Source organism: Podarcis tiliguerta, assembly GCF_965153285.1.
Source record: "Podarcis tiliguerta genome assembly, chromosome: 3".
Lineage (NCBI taxonomy): Eukaryota > Metazoa > Chordata > Lepidosauria > Squamata > Lacertidae > Podarcis > Podarcis tiliguerta.
In genome coordinates this window covers 101,949,793-101,964,931 of record NC_139536.1, presented here as the reverse complement: position 1 = coordinate 101,964,931, position 15,139 = coordinate 101,949,793, and the positions used below count along the sequence as shown (strand labels likewise).

Below are 15,139 nucleotides of genomic sequence, written 5' to 3'. Positions count from 1 at the left end.
ATAACTTTAAGAAACTGCAGAAGGAGGAGAAGGGAAGTGGAGAATTAAAATTATTGTCGAATGATCATTGAAATGTTTTCTTTCTTTGTTATAAATGAAAATTATATTTAAAAAAACCCTAGGCTTATGAATACGGAAGTGGAAAGTTTTACATATGGATTACCAAAAAAAAGAAAAGGAAAAATAACATTCTCATTTCAGTGAAGCATATAACAATAGATATAACAATGCTCAGCTGTGGAGTTACAGGAAATGAGTAAGCGCTGAATTGTTAATAAAACGGAATAGTTATTCTCTAACATTTCAAAAGGTGGGGTATTTCTTTCTCTCCAAACAGTATTAAATGAGGGCTAATAAGGCTGTCCAAATATTACCATTCTGTTTTCATTTCAAAGAAAGCCCAGTTTTCCCACCCAAGCAGCAGGAATTACATATTGTGGAAAACTTCCTTAATTTGATGGCAATGTATATATTGAATGGTTACACTGAAGGGCTCCTTCCAGATCTACGTGTATTCTTGGCTCAGGAACAGTCAGCCTAACTGAACTAAGACTGCCCTGTTATGATTATATTACTACAACTGTTAAATGAGATATCTGGGGACAATAATAATAATAATTTATTTAATCTATGAATCACTTCCTGTGAAGCATCCATAAGCAATTTCACAATGCAGTAAAATACATGTAAAAATGATTCTGTATATTACGAAACAATTAAAACCGTTCCACAGATATATATATTTTAAAATGCATATATAATTATGTACAAACGTTTGGATTTCTTGGGAATACAATGCAGCTATCATTTCAGCAACAGGGGCTTCTTGAAAGCAACATGTTCTCCCCTTATACTTGGTGCAATTCTAAGAAGGAGCCAAATGTTTATTAGCTTCAGTTTTCATTTAAAATTTTACATGTCCAATAAGAGTCTTTTATAAAAAATCTAAACAAATTTAAAAAATGATTCTCTGGTGTTCTTCTAAGTCCTGGACCCCAACTACAGCTCAGGGGAAGAAAAATGCTTTAAAAGTTAAATTAGTTGTTAAGACTCTAGGAAACTCCAGAGTTTCTGAGATACTCCATAGGAAACAAAAATTCCTAAAGTGTAAGCAGAACCCACACTCACTTTCCTTCACTGTTACAAAACAGTGGGTGGAGTCATAGAAAGAAAATTCCACCTAAACATTAGGAAGAACTTCCTGACAGTAAGAGCTGTTTGACAGTGGAATTTGCTGCCAAGGAGTGTGGTGGAGTTTCCTTCTTTGGAGGTCTTTAAGCAGAGGCTTGACAACCATATGTCAGGAGTGCTCTGATGGTGTTTCCTGCTTGGCAGGGGGTTGGACTCGATGACCCTTGTGGTCTCTTCCATCTCTAGGATTCTATGATTCTATAAAGATGCCCAGAAGGGCTGGCTGAAGCATTTAAATCATTCCTGATCTAAATCTTTTAAATGTTCCCTAAGACTGTCATGGAGCATTATCAGCACAGAATGCCGATGCTGATGAGAAAGTCTACTTACATCTCCATCCACTTTCTCTCTCACTCGCTGAATGATCAAACCAAAGGAGATGGCTATGCCTCTAGAGCCCTAGGGACCAAGGAGCCAGCAGAGGGAGATGTCACAATGAAGGGCGTGTCACAAGGACCTCCGCAACCTAGCAACCACCAGCACTCAACTGACACTACTAAGTTTGCTTATATGGCTTTTAATCCATGTTCAGCTTTTTACAAGTATGAAAAATGGAATTTATTCCTTTATATTCACGCTTCCGTTGTTCCTGCACCTACTGTGCATTAGCTACCTAATCTACCTCTCTTCCTCTTTGGTTCAAATGCCACACATCAAAAGGGTATGGAAAGGGCCCTGTGTCTTTGACAATTCACAAAGTGATTCATTGCAGCTCAACAGCAGCCCTCTCCTTCTTTTCGTGTCATCCTATATTGTTGAACAGTGAAAAATGAGAAATCACCTCTTGTGTGTTTATTCATGTTATTACCCTCCTTCACTAGCAGGTCCCAGGGCAAGTTACAACCACCCAAAATTGTTATCACTGTTGTTATTAATTAAATTTGTATACCATCCTATGCCCACAGGTTTCATGGCAGTTCACAGGATAAGATCACAATATAAAAATACAAAATATATAATAAAAACAAAAACAACCCAATAATGCCCCCCAACACATTTTAAAAGGGCATTGGGTGTCAACCAGATCAACCAAAGGCCTGGTTACAAAGGAATGTTTTTGCCTGGAGCCTAAGGGTGTATAATGAAGGCACCAGGCGAACTTCCCTGGGGAGAGCTTTCCACAGAGGGGGAGCTGCTGCAGAGAAGGCCTGTTCTCATGTTGACACCCTACAGACCTCTTGAGGAGGAGGCATGAAAAGGAAGGGCCTCAGAAGATGATCTCAGGATCCAGGTTGGTTCATATGGAAAGAGGCGGTCCTTGAGGTATTACGGTCCTGAGCCATTTAAGGCTTTATAGGTCAAAATCAGCACTTTGAATTGGGTCAGGAAACTGATTGGTAGCCAGTGCAGTTATTTCACACAAGTGAGTCGTGTACCCTGAAGCTATTTGGTGGCAGCTAAGCACATATAAACTTATTCCCCATTATTACGTTATTCTACTTCTATTGCTCCGCAATTATTGTTCCACTCTTGGATAGACTTTGTCAGATTTATGTGGTTTTATTTACATCGCGCACTGGAGCAAATCAATTCTAGACATTTCCCCTTCAGAGCTGGTGATGGCAAAATCCTGCACTCAGAGTCTGAACTCAGTAATGGAGATGTGCTTAGTGGGGGACCCTGAGAGTGCAAACTCCCATGCTGATAAGTTAATAAGGAGGTTACCAAGCTGTTTTAATTGGTATTTATCTTACGTTCAGTATAATTTGTAAGCTATTAAAAGGATCCCCATTGTGTGCAAATGAAGCCACGTCTGTATAGATAATTTAAAGAGAGAGAAGGTTATAGTACAAATACTTGAAGCATACTCTAAGCACATCCTTTGATGTTGACCTACTTCCTTATCTCAGGAACAATAATAAGAACTGCATTTCATAAATTATAGGCTACAAGAGAGGGAAAGAGGCAGCTTCTTTCAAAATAAGAAAATAAGTACACGGAAATAATACGGAAACCATCAACGACGAGGGATTTTCCTCTGGAAATCGCCTGTTTACAATTCTACTAAACATTTCATCACACAGGGCTTTAAAAAATCATCTGCAAGCCTGGCTGTAGGAGAGAAAAGATAGATATTTGGCTTTAACTGTTGCCCATTTCCTAATACTAACAGAAGGGGGAACTGGGACAGGGGCAGGTTAATATGCAGTGCTGAGAAAAACAGGGTAAGGCCTCAGTCCCACACCCACTTATGGAGGAATGTCACAATGAATTGACATCTACTTCCGGTGTAGATGTGTAAGAATGTATAAATGTCAGCTGCTGTGGTTTTCCATATGGAGATTAAACACACAATTACATACCCTCCAATATTTCTCCGATAAAAATAGGTAAGTCCCATTCCGTAAGGATAATTTTACTATTTATACCCCACACATCTTATTGGGTTGCCCAAGCCACTCTTGGCAGCTTCCAACATATATAAAAACATAATAAAACATTAAACATGGGTTCCCTATACAGTGGAACCTCAGTTTTTGAACCTAATCCATTCCGGAAGACCGTTCGACTTCCGAAATGTTAGAAAACCAAGGATCAATGGGCGGTCGGCAAAATCCATTTAAAAATGGAGAAACATGCCTCAGAAGCTGTTCAACTTCTGAGGCAATTACTTCCGGGTTTTCAGTGTTCGGGTTCTGAATTGTTCAGCTTCCGAGATGCTAAAAAACTGAGGTTCCACAGTATAGGTTTGCCTTCAGACGGCTTGGAGGTTGGATAACTCCATACCCTCCAACTTTTCTCCAATGAAAATAGGGACTTCCTAAGGAAAAGCGGGACATTCCAGGATCAATAAAAAACTGTGATGGTTTTGGAAAAAACTGCCATGCCTTGGTTTTGGAACGCTTTGGTTTTGGAACAGACTTCTGGAATGGATTAAGTTTGAGAACCAAGGTACCACTGTAATAGGAATTATATCTTTAATAAGTCCCTAGGAGGACCTCCTTGGGTTTTAAAGTGGAATTTAAGCATTCTAGTCCATTGTGGTTTTTTGCCATTAAATACTTGCAATTGCCTTGCTTCAGCTATTTACCTCAAAGAGAGAATGGTAAATATTGCAATTAGTGTGTTAATTGACGCACTTTTTTAAAAAACCTTTTTTTAATTGACACAACTAGGTCTTTCTAAGTATGCATCACTCATTCATTCATTCCCCATTCATATGTAAAATACTTTGGAATTAAATTGTCAAGGAATATCTCAGTTTCGGATCCAGAAAAACAACAACCCAGAGTCTTTTTTTTTTTTTTTTAAGGAAGACACTAAGAATCAAGGGGAAATGGCGTGACATTATGTTTCACAAGAATTGTCAAGCACTTAGTAATCAAGGTGATGGGTGTCTTAAAAAAAAGAGAGAGAGAGAAAAGAAGAAAATCCTAGCAAGACAGGGAAGTCATTTATCTAGAACTAGACAGGCCTGTATAATATAAATGGAGCCCTTTGAAAATCAGTTCCGCAGTATGAAATAGACTTTTCTCCTAGAAGGGGATCTTAACTTCTTTTGAAGTTGACTGTTGCTCTTAGCAACCTAGCCGCAGTTGGACTATGACAGTGACTGTTACAGAGGAGATAAATACAGAACTTAGCCCTCAGAGAACATGGGAAAAATCATGGCACCTCTGGCGCACTTGCCTCACTTTCAGTGGGCAAATGTACTGATGAAGCGTGAACCGATGCTTCACAGTTTAGACCATTTTACAGAGGTGGGATTGGCAGCCCTTGTGGTTCCTCTGACATTTAGGGACACGGGTCTAAACCACTGAGCCTCTCGGGCTTGCTGATAAGAAAGTTGGCGGTTCGAATCCCTGCAACAGGGTGAGCGTCCTTTGCTCTGTCCAAGCTCCTGCCAACCTAGCAGTTCAAAAACATGCCGGTGCAAGTAGATAAATAGGTACCACTCTGGCGGGAAGGTAAACGGCATTTCTGTGCGCTCTGGTTTCCGTCACGGTGTCCCGTTGCGCCCGAAACGGTTTAGTCATGCAGGCCACATGAGCCAGAAAGCTGTCTGTAGACAAACGCTGGCTCCCTCAGCCTGGAAGCGAGATGAGCGCCACAACCCCATAGTCGCCTTTGACTGGACTTAACCATCCAGAGGTTCTTTACCGTTCCCCTCCCCTTATGTCATTAAAATGGCATGTAGGTCATGTGCTTAGTAAGAAACCCTGTTACAAAACACTGAGAATCAAGGGGAAATGGCGTGACATTATGCATCACAACAATTGTCCAGCACTTCAAGGTGATGGGTGCCTTTAAAAAATAAATACAGTGGTACCCCGCAAGACGAATGCCTCGGAAGACGAAAAACCCGCTAGACGAAAGGGTTATTCGTTTTCTGAGGTGCTTCGCAAGACGGATTTTTCTAAGGGCTTGCTTCGCTAGACGAAACAGCCCTGCCTCTCCTGTCATGGCGACTGTCACTGCACGCACGCATGCACGCTCGCTTCCCCGCTCCTCCGCCTCCCTCCCACCTTCCTGCTGACGGCTCCTCCGGCTCCCTCCCACCTTCCGGCCGACCTTCCGGCTGCCTCGCACCGCTGCCCACTGCCCTTGCGCGCTCCCCTCAGGAGCCGTTGCTGCCAGCAGCCAGCGTTGCAGCCGGAGTTGCGCTCCTGAGCCCCGCCGCCCTCCAGAAGCCGCATCACGCGGTGTCCACAAGGCGCGGGTGAGTCCAAGGACCAGCTGCGGCAGCTGCCCTGCTTCTCCCCACCCCTCACCACCGTGGTGCTTCACAAGACAAAAAAAACTCGCTCTACGAAAAAACTCACAGAACGAATTAATTTCGTCTTGCAAGGCACCACTGTAAAAGCAAAGAAGAAAAACTAAGCAAGGCAGGGAAGTCATTTATCTAGAACTAGATCAACTTTGACATTTATTTTCTTCCTTTTTCAAACATTGTGCATGATCCACAGGCGACAGCTTCTCCAGAGGATCGTTTCCCCCCCCCCCGGTACAACGTCCCATGACCTCTTCTGAATATTATAGGGGCCCATCCCCCTAAAAATATATATTCGGGGGCCTGAAATTCCCTCGGCCTCTAGGAGTTGACACCTATAGCTCCCTAGAGTGGAGTAGTGTTTAAAGTCCCATTAGGACAGTTTTATTTATTCTTTTGGAAGAGTTATATGCATTTTTTTTTGACACCCAGCAAAGAGGTTCTCCAACTTACTTATCAGGCAATTTACTTGTTTACAGTGGATTGGAGCCCAACATTTCATAGTTCAAAATCAATGGGACCCACTTTAGCCATGTCTAACTGCATTGATTTCCATGGAGGTTCTACAAGGGTGACTAAGTCCGGATCCAACACAGCCTCACCAGGGATGGGTTTCCATCTAGATCTTCCATCTTGTAAAACAAAGAACCATATGTTGTGTTCACCTTATGCCTTTAATGCATATTATAGGCACATTAAAAGCAACGACAAACCTAGACAGCATCTTAAAAAGCAGATACATCACCTTGCTGACAAAGGTCCATATAATTATAGCTATGGTTTTCCCAGTAGTGATATATGGAAGTGAGAGCTGGACCATAAAGAAGGCTGATCGCCGAAGAATCGATGCTTTTGAATTATGGTGCTGGAGGAGACTCTTGAGAGTCCCATGGACTGCAAGAAGATCAAACCTCTCCATTCTGAAGGAAATCAGCCCTGAGTGCTCACTGGAAGGACAGATCCTGAAGCTGAGGTTCCAATACTTTGGCCACCTCATGAGAAGAGAAGACTCCCTGGAAAAGACCCTGATGTTGGGAAAGATGGAGGACACAAGGAGAAGGGGATGACAGAGGATGAGATGGTTGGATAGTGTTCTCGAAGCTAACCAGCATGAGTTTGACCAAACTGCGGGAGGCAGTGGAAGACAGGAGTGCCTGGCATGCTCTGGTCCATGGGGTCACGAAGAGTCGGACTCAACTAAACGACTAAACAACAACACAAAGAAGAAGCATAATCTTTCCCTCAAGGAATGCTGGGCACTGTAGTTAACCCTCCCTCAAAGATGTATAGTTCCCAGAAACCCTTTACAAACTACAGTGCCCAGAATTCTCTGAGGTGAAAGAATGGGCTTCGAATGGTCTTCCAAAATATGCTGTGTACGTAGCAACACTTCACTGAAGAGGAAGAAGTGGACAGAATCGCAGGTTTGTTTGCTTTGCAAACATCTGGCGATGGGAGGGGGGTTGTTCTGTTTTATTATTTTCTGCCATGCCCCCTTCATTGTACTTTCCGAAGGGAATCTTCAAGGGGCTGAAAATGGCCACCCAGGCTCAAACATGTGCATCTCCTGGTCATAAAGCAGCTGTCCTCTCTTATATCCTGTGCAAATGAAAACAGGAACGAGCTTCATTCCTACACGGATGGGTCAGACACCAGAAAGGTTTCATGTGACCAAGAATCTAGATGTTTGCTTTCAGATAAACGGCTCAACTTAATCACATTTTATAGTTTTCCAAAGAGAGAGAATATTGTATACATTCCTGGAACATTGGACATAAAAGTTTATTGAGGTTGTTGTTTTTTAATCCTTTATTGGAGAGAAATCAGTTACACTCCTCTGTTATAGAGCATTAACCCCTATTTATAAGGAAGACTACATAGAATGGATTCAGACATAACAACTCTGTCTCTTTCCCCCCTCTCTCTACATATACACATGACCCTTACCTAGGACGCTACTATACAGCTGGAAATAAAATATTTTAAATGTGTTGCAATGTCAACACAAATAGAAGTTATTAATATTACAGTTGCTGTATCAGGGGTTATTATTATGACTGGAATGTAATTGAAATTTATAAGATTTTGGAACACGGAAATAAAGAAAATCATCAAACCATCCAATTTAGCATGTGGTGGGTCACTTTATATAAATTATATAATTCAGCATTTGAATGAATGGTATTAATAATTGTATTATAAATTGGTATTGTTATAATGAGGCTATTATTGGACTGTAATTGAAAACTAATTTTTAAAAAAATATTAATAAAATGTTTTATTTGTGGCTGTATAGCCGAGTTCTTAAAGGCATCTGGGCACTCTTAAATTCTGCAGTACTTAAAAATGGGGACTGCTCTAGAAGCAATAGAATCCTGAAAGCCAAAAGTGGAGTCCTTGAGTAGGCAGCTGAAAAAGAAATCCATTGCTTGCAATCCCCAAAAAACCAAAACAAGCAAACAGATATATTTTAGAAACTTCCAATAGCAACGGGCTAGTTTTGAATAGCAGTGCAGTCATCCACACCTATAACAGTAGGTCAAAATGAAGCAATGCCATTATTTATGGTATAACTAAACCTGGCTTTTAAAAAAAGTTTATTTATAATTCTCATTTATAACAAATAAAACATTTCATTTTCTAAAAAATACATATCCAACCCCGACTTCCCTTCCCCTCTCTCTGTGGTTCCATAAATTTGCTCTCTCTTTTTTCTGCATATCCCAGTTAACTTTATTTATTCTTTTCTTCATCTGTTTCATATACGTTTTTTTTATTTACAAAAATGTAAGCTTTTACAATAGTCCTCCTAATGTCTTAATTTGTTTACAATTTGCTTGTAAATATTCCACCAGCAATTTCCATTCTTTACTAAAAGGCTTATTGTCTTGATTGCTTATTCTTCCAGTAAGTTTTGCCATTTCTGCATAGTCCATTAATTTCTGTAGCTAATCTTCTCTCATTGGGACTTCTTCTTTCCATTTTTGGGCAAATACAATTCTTGGAGTGGCAGCTGCATACATAAATAAATTTCTATATTGTTTAGCTAGATCTGATTCCATAATTTCTTTAGAAAAGCTTCTGTTTCGGTTTTTTTTTACAAATGTTATCTTAAACATTCCCCCCCCCCCCCCAATTCATTATACATAACTAAACCTGGCTTCAGCCTGAACGATACTGGAGATGGACCCTCCTCTGGTGTTGTGACGAGAGGGGAATCAGACACAAAGTCAGCCTGAAAACTCTTTCAATCCCTTTCTCACACATTCCAAGCAAAGGACGCAAGCCCTGTGCCTTCATGCTATAATTATATTTCCTGTGTTGCGGTATTGGCCCTTAGCACATCATGGAAGTGACATGGATTTAAAGTGAAGGAGACAGGAACCATGCTAATAATAGCTACGCCACATGAGCAATCCCATACCATCAGCAATTGAAGAGTTTGCTAAACCCCTAGCACAGTTATTATTTGGGGCTCAGATTTGCACAGGCTCTCACCTTGAATCTACAGAAGCTGATCAGTTCCTAAGGCAAAAAACTTTCTCCTCCGTCCTGTGTTCCAAATGCTTCAATGCACTTGGAGGCTAATCTCCCCTCTGTTGAATTACAGATTTGGTGTAGGACATTTCAGTTATTGGCTTCGGCTCAATTTAAACCCTACCGGTCTACTACCCTTAGTATCGCAAGATTGTAATGAGAGTGCTTGGACTAAAATTGCCAACCCTAAAGCTTTACTTTCCTGGTTTATCACTACAACAGTTCTTAACAGTTAGGATTCAGTAAAGCAAATAATTAAATTAGACAGCACCTATATGATATCGAGCAACAGAATGATTTGCCCACAGTAAGGATATTTTGTCCACGGTAAGATTATTTTCCACCTAGTGGGCTTGCCGATCAGAAGGTCGGCGGTTCAAATCTGTGTGACAGGGTGAGCTTCCATTGCTCTGTGCCAGCTTCTGCCAACCTAGCAGTTTGAAAGCATGCCAATGCAAGGTACTACTCTGGCAGGAAGGAAAATGGTGTTTCAATGAACTCTGGCTTCCATCACAGTCCTCCATGCTCCAGTAGCAGTTTAGTCATGCTGGCCACATGATCTGGAAAGCTGTCTGTGGACAAACACCAGCTCCCTCAGCCTGAACGCAAGATGAGTGCCGCAACCCCATAGTGGTCTTTGACTGGACTTAACCGTCCAGAGGTCCTTTACCTTACCTATTAACTCCCAGGTGCAGTAGCCAAGGCTTTGGTTTAAGGTGGGCACTGAAGAAAAATTGTTTTGTGCCTTTAGGAACTGTATGAAAAGCACAAATGCAACAGGTTAAGCATTTTCTACTATGTATGGAAGTGAGAGCTGGACCATAAAGAAGGCTGATCGCCGAAGAATTGATGCTTTTGAATTATGGTGCGGGAGGAGACTCTTGAGAGTCCCATGGACTGCAAGAAGATCAAATCTCTCCATTCTTAAGGAAATCAGCCCCGAGTGCTCACTGGAAAGACAGATCCTGAAGCTGAGGCTCCAATACTTTGGCCACCTCATGAGAAGAGAAGACTCCCTGGAAAAGACCCTGATGTTGGAAAAGATGGAGGGCACCAGGAGAAGGGGACGACAAAGGACGAGATGGTTGGACAGTGTTCTCGAAGCTACCAGCATGAGTTTGACCAAACCGCGGGAGGAAGTGGAAGATAGGAGTGCCTGGCGTGCTCTGGTCCATGGGGTCACGAAGAGTCAGACACAACTAAACGACTACACAACAACTACTATGGGAAAAGCTTCACCAAGACTCTTTCATGTTGTGTTACAGCAGCCTTGTAATGTTGTGCTATGCCTTCATAGCAGCCATTTTCTAACCGGCACCCACAGCACTTCCTCAAAATTTGTGTTGTGGCCACAGGCCCAAAAAAGTTGGCGACCTCTGACCTAAGGATACATTTGTTCACTGGAAAGATTAATGAAGGTTAAACCGGAATGTATTGGAAATTATTTAAGTATATGAAGATCTTCATTCATTCCTGGCAGAAGGTTGGACTAGATGATCAAAGGTTTGCCCGTCTCGCTTGCTCATTTCAGCTTAACGACAGAATAATTGCAAATTGAGTGTGCCATTCCAAATAGAGACAATGAGCCCAAGGAAAATCCGGCAGCCAAGGTCCTTGGCTAAAACACTGTACCATCTCAGCACCATGCCAAATTAAAATACAAATTCGGCATCCGAGACATAGACATGCTTGATGCTTGCGAGCTCATCCTTCACACCAATTTATTAATTCCCAATGCTGAGTATGTCACACAATTTTTCACCATTTGGGAATATGCCAGGCGCTGTAACGAAAAGATCAAAGGAAGCTTTTAATATGAATAAGCATTAGCTGTACAATATTTTCCTTAATTTCAAATCCTAGCCTCGCAGGCTTATATGAACCTTCCTATAACACAACCCATGATTTTGCTATAGGGGAAACAGGGGAAATGATGGACGTTTTTAAACTCCATAATGAGCGCTCCTAAACAGAGTCAGAAATACTCAGTGCCATCCTGTGCTATTCCTTCAGATCTGTCATTTTAGAATCCGACGGACGGGACTGTTGGATTGTTTTGAAATCAGCCCTTTGATAAGTAAAAAAAAATATTCCTTCTGAAGCACGATGAGTGTCATGTTCTGCTTTTGGGCTTCCCAAGAGGGCCGTCGGTGTCGCTGTGGGTTAAATCACTGAGCCTAGGGCTTGCCGATCAGAAGGCGGTTCGAATCCCCATGACGGGGTGAGCTCCCATTGCTCCGTCCCTGCTCCTGCCAACCTAGTAGTTTGAAAGCACGTCAAAGTGCAAGTAGATAGGTACCGCTCCGGCAGGAAGGAAACGGCATTTCGGTGCGCTGCTCTGGTTCACTAGAAGCAGCTTAGTCATGCTGGCCACATAACCCAGAAGCTGTGCGCTGGCTCCCTTGGCCAATAAAGCAAGATGAGCGCCACAACCCCAAAGTCGGCCATGACTGGACCTAACGGTCAGGGGTCCCTTTACCTAAGAGGTATCTGGTTGGCCACAGCGAGAAAAGAATGCTGGATTAAATAGGCCTCTGGCCTCATCCAACAAGTCTTTTCTCATGTACAGTCATACCTCGGGTTAAAGACGCTTCAGGTTGTGCATTTTCAACCTGTGATGTCCCGGAAGTACCGGAAAGGGTTACTGTCAGGGAACTGCCATCAGTGCCGGAGGGAGAGAGCAAGATCCAGAGGGATTCCAGAGAGCGCCCCGGGATTGGGAGAAGCAGCCCATCTTCTGGGGAAGAGAATCAGCGTAGCACCAGTGGAGAAGGGGGGCAGATGGGGGAATCGGTGAGGCGGTCCCATGACTCCTTGCCGGGGACCAGCGGGGAGAGTAGAGGTCCTCCGCTGCCTACGCCCTCCTTGCGCAGAAGGCTTTCGCGCAGAGAGAGTAGGAGAAGACTAGGCGTCAAAGAGCTTCTTTGCTGGAAGAAGTTTAAGAAACGCCCACTGACGGATTCTGCCAGCGATTGAGACAGCCACGGGTGAGTGGCTGTCCGGACAGAAAAGGTTCACTCAGGCAACCCAGCCAGGTGTTTGCACCGGCTTACGCACGAGCAACCCCTAGAACCATTACAGTTACTTCCGGGTTTCGCCGCTCACGTATGTGCAGATGCCCAAAATGACATCACGCGCATGCGCAGAAGCGGCGAATCGTGACCCGCGCACGCTGAGACACTTAGATGCTCAGACGCTCAGATGCAGGTTGCATTCTGCTCAGGTTGCCCTGGAACGGATCCCATTCGCAACCAGAGGTACCACTGTACTTAATTATTTCTGAAACATGGAAAGTAAAATTTGGCTCTCTATTTTGGGGGGGGGGGGAGAACAGTCTTAATTGTGCCTAAAAACCAAAGGCGATATCAGCAACAATGACTGAATTGCCGAGAGGTTGTTGGTTTTGTTTTCCGAATGTCATGTGTGCTGAATCTGCTGATCCAACAAGACTGACATTTCACCCCATCTGGGGATTGTGCCAATATCCATAAAGATCACTGCTGAGTTAAGTCAGTTGGCAGATCATGACCTGCCATGGTAGGTACTGACCAAAACACAGACATAGCTAATTGATTGCTAGTTCTTCTTGGATGCAGATGGAACTAACAAACACCTAGCGCTTTCCCCTTACTTGTGGATGAAATTTCACTCTCCTTTATGGTACAGAAAATGCAGCTCCCTTGCAGAGAGAAGCCATCCATTTGGAACAATTTGCCAGATGAAAAGGAAAATAGCTCTGTCCGTGAAATAACTCTGCTACCACAATAATGTATTTTAATCAGAAAAAAAGGTGGCAGAGAATCTAATGTCTGGTTATAACTGTGCATGCGGATTTTATTTTTAGTGCAGGTACTGTTCATGGTGCTTTGTCTTTTTGTCCCTTTTTTGGTGAAAAAGCCATTTGGGTTTAATTGCTTGCTATCTGAGGTTGAACAGAGGATGTCATTCCTAGAGGTGCCGGGATCACTTTGCAGTTATATACCGTCTCTGATTTACTTGAATGGTTTTCTGGCTTCAGTTCTGTAGGCTTCCATGTACCATGTCTTTGGAATATTTGTTCAGGGAAAGAATTCAGAGCTCTTAAAATAGATTAAGCTGCGCCACGGTCTCTGTTTAGAAGGCACGGAGAGGAGGAGACAAAGGGCAATTTCCAAAATCTAATTTTATAGTACACTAGTTAATGCTCAGATGCTGACTGCGCCTTCCCCCCTCTCTGCAGTCTGTTATTTTTCATGAACGAGTAAGCTGAGGATCTGCAATGCAGCAGGAGTTGCTCTCTCCTGCCTATAATTTCCCCAACAATGGTTTTAGAATTCTGGCACAGGCTTGTCGGGGCTGCACTGATTTTTTTTGTCAATGAAAATTGCCAGATGAAAAGGGCTTTTCTATTTGCCAAGGCACAAGATTTTCATGAAACGTACCCTTGGTTACTTTTCTTGCATGTTAAAATAAAACCTAATATGAAATAGCCCAGTATAGATTTTGATCTTTCCCCCTTATGGGATAACAGGACTAGGGATTCTCTCTCTCTCTCTCTCTCTCTCTCTCTCTCCCTCCCTCCCCCTTGTTCATTTGCTTCTTTCCTGCACCTGTGCTTCAGAATAATTTTTGAAAGCAGTGCAGTGGTACCTGCAGTTACATACGCTTCAGGTTACATACACTTCAGGTTACAGACTGTGCTAACCCAAAAATATTACGTCCGGTTAAGAACTTTGCTTCAGGATGAGAACAGAAATCGTGTCCCGGCGGCGTGGCAGCAGCAGGAGGCCCATTAGCTAAAGTGATGCTTCAGGTTAAGAACAGTTTCAGGTTAAGTACAGACCTCCGGAATAAGTTCTTAACCTGAGGTACCACTGTATTGCTTCCTCCTTCTAATATAGGAGGACTAAACTGTGACCCTCCAGATGGTTGCTGGTCTACAGATTCCATCATCCCTCACCATTGGCATGATGGGAGCTGGAGTCCAAGAAAATCTGGAAGGTCACACAGGTTAGTTACCCTGTCCTATGATGAACTCTGAAATTGGGGATCAAAGAGGCAGTATGATGACGTCAGATTCCCCTATGTGATAACCAGTGCTTTTTTTTCTAAAAAAAATGTTTAGAGGTACTCTCATTTTCCTACTCGTATTGAAATCATGCCCCTCAATGAGGCCAAACTTTGATTCACAAAAGGTTTAGGGGTATGCGTATCCCTGTGTCTCCCCAGAAAAATAACACTGGTGATAACATAACACAAAATAGGTAGGATGCATTGCCTGTACCCTGTATTTCCTGATAAAGGAACACAGCCTATCAGATTCAGCTTGATTTATCTATTTAAATCATTTCTATATATACAGCTTTATATTTCACAAAATTAATACAAAGCATCTTATCTTAAAACATCCAATAGAACATTACAAACTATGCAAATGAAATATTGCAAGGGGAGTGGAAGTATAAAATACACATTTAATGCAGATTAATAAGAAGACACGAAAAGAATAAAAATAAAAATCAGGTACAAAATTGCAGTGAAATTCCACAGGTACAGCATCACTAGCAACTAAGCAGAATAACTGAAATAGAAACCGTATCTCACAGTGACATCTCCCAAATACATTCTTCACAGTCATCCACATACAGACTTTACTCTCATGCTTCCCTACCAATCATGCAGATAACACAGCTAATCCCCAGCCAACCATTTTTCTCAAAG

At 42.4% G+C, this 15,139-nt stretch overlaps 1 protein-coding gene across 1 annotated transcript in view; it reads left to right on the top strand.

Annotated features, from left to right (window-relative positions):
- Positions 1 to 1,401: 1,401 nt before the first annotated feature.
- The window catches only part of KCNS3 (potassium voltage-gated channel modifier subfamily S member 3), a 442,125-nt gene continuing 428,387 nt past the window's right edge, over positions 1,402 to 15,139 (top strand). The window contains exon 1 of the mRNA XM_083431694.1: positions 1,402 to 1,733. The gene's annotated coding sequence lies outside the window, so the exon portion shown is untranslated. The remainder of the gene's footprint in view (positions 1,734 to 15,139) is intronic.